Consider the following 2,079-nt stretch of genomic DNA (forward strand, 5'->3'; position numbering starts at 1 on the left):
GGTGCATGAGGACGCTCTGGGACGCTGCCCTGGGGTGTCCAGCGCAGTGGGGATGGATCAGCCCCTGCTCTGCTGCTCCTTCCCGTCTCCCCCAGGGCCCTTGCAGAGCCCCAGCCCTGCTGTTTGCCCCCAGCCTGCCCAGGGCCAGCCTGGGGCTGCTCCCGGGGCTTTTCTGTGCTGAGCATTGGCCTGGGCGTCTTCTGGAGAGAGCCTGGGCAAGGAGCCTGGAGCCCCCAGGCCCTGCCCTGAGGCGTCAGCGCTGCCCCAGCAGTGCCCATGGCCTGTCCCTGCTGCAGCCCCGGCACTGCCACCCCCAGCCCTGTGCCCGGCCCCGAGAGCCCTCAGGCCCTACAGCAACACCAGGGCCAGGAGTGCAGCGGGGCAGGGCCACGGCAGCAGCACTGGCAGCACCAAGGGCTGCTGCTCCTGGGCACAGCTGCTGTGCCAGCCTTGATCTGCCCTCAGCTCTGCACACAGACATTGCTGCTGCAGCTGCAGAGAAGGGAACAAAAGGGGCATCTCTGCAGAAAACTTGGCTGGGACATCCTTGAGTTCCTTTAAAACTGGCAAGAGTGCAGCCCCTCATTGGCACAGTCTGTGGCCACAGGGGAAGTGCAGAGAAGCAAAATGAGAAATGGCACAAACAATGAGATTTTTTTCTAACAAGATAAAAAAGTATAAAACACAGGAGAAACCCCACAACCAACCCAACAAGAACTATCAAATTTGAATTTTATTACAAGTGATTTGCAGAAATTGGCCAGTAATTTAATATTCCCAAAAACATCCAGTCATCAGTCTCCACACTGCAGCCTTGAGCTCCTGGTTCCTCAGGCTGTAGATGAGGGGGTTCAGGGCTGGAGGCACCACTGAGTACAGAACTGACAAGGCCAGATCCAGGGATGGAGAGGAAATGGAGGGGGGCTTCAGGTGAGCAAATGTGCCAGTGCTGAGGAACAGGGAGACCACAGCCAGGTGAGGGAGGCAGGTGGAAAAGGCTTTGTGCCGTCCCTGCTCAGAGGGGATCCTCAGCACGGCTCTGAAGATCTGCACATAGGAGAAAACAATGAACACAAAACAACCAAATAATAAACAAGCACTAACAGCAGTGAGCCCAAGTTCCCTGAGGTAGGATTTGGAGCAGGAGAGCTTGAGGAATTGGGGGATTTCACAGAAGAACTGGTCCAGGGCATTGCCATGGCACAGGGGCAGGGAAAATGTATTAGCTGTGTGCAGCAGGGAATAGAGAAAGGCACTGGCCCAGGCAGCTGCTGCCATGTGGGCACAAGCTCTGCTGCCCAGGAGGGTCCCGTAGTGCAGGGGTTTGCAGATGGACACGTAGCGGTCGTAGCACATGATGGTCAAGAGGGAAAACTCTGCTGAGAAGAAGAACATAAAGAAAAAGAGCTGAGCAGCACATCCTGCATACGAGATGGTCCTGGTATCCCAGAGGGAATTGTGCATGGCTTTGGGGACAGTGGTGCAGATGCAGCCCAGGTCACTGAGGGCCAGGTGGAGCAGGAAGAAGAACATGGGGCTGTGCATGTGGTGGCCGCAGGCTGCGGCGCTGATGACGAGGCCGTTGGCCAGGAGGGCAGCCAGGGAGATGCCCAGGAAGAGGCAGAAGTGCAGGAGCTGCAGCTGCCTCGTGTCTGCCAATGCCAGCAGGAGGAAGTGGCTGATGGAGCTGCTGTTGGACATTTCTTCACTCTGCCCATGGAATCCTGTTGAAGGAGGACACAGGGACAAGTCAGGGGAGACTTTGCTGAGCAATGCCCAAACCCTCTCTCCCAGCCCTGCCCCTGCTGCTCTGTGCCACCCAATTCTCCTTTTCTCAGAGCCCTTCCTGCAGCTTCGTGCCTGGAGCTCTGCTGGGATCTGGCCCCGTGGCTGTGACGAGCAGGGGCTCTGCCCATGGGCACTGAGGGGTCAGCTCTGCTCTGCAGCAGTGGGGTCATGGGGACAGGGACAGGGGCCAGTCCTGGGGTTGGACTTCATCAGCCCAAAGTGCTCCTGAGACAGAGGAGCTGGGCAGCATCTCCTGCCCCAGGGCTGAGGAATGGTGATGGCAAAAGGCAG

The 2,079-nt window shown here is 58.0% G+C and overlaps 1 pseudogene across 1 annotated transcript; it reads right to left on the reverse strand.

Annotated features, from left to right (window-relative positions):
• Window positions 1-794: 794 nt before the first annotated feature.
• LOC310921074 (olfactory receptor 14J1-like) lies at window positions 795-1,701 on the reverse strand (annotated as a pseudogene). Its single transcript has one exon. The product of its transcript is annotated as an olfactory receptor 14J1-like (transcript).
• Window positions 1,702-2,079: the final 378 nt, after the last annotated feature.

This window comes from Zosterops lateralis (assembly GCF_965231275.1).
Source record: "Zosterops lateralis genome assembly, chromosome: 32".
NCBI classification, from domain to species: domain Eukaryota; kingdom Metazoa; phylum Chordata; class Aves; order Passeriformes; family Zosteropidae; genus Zosterops; species Zosterops lateralis.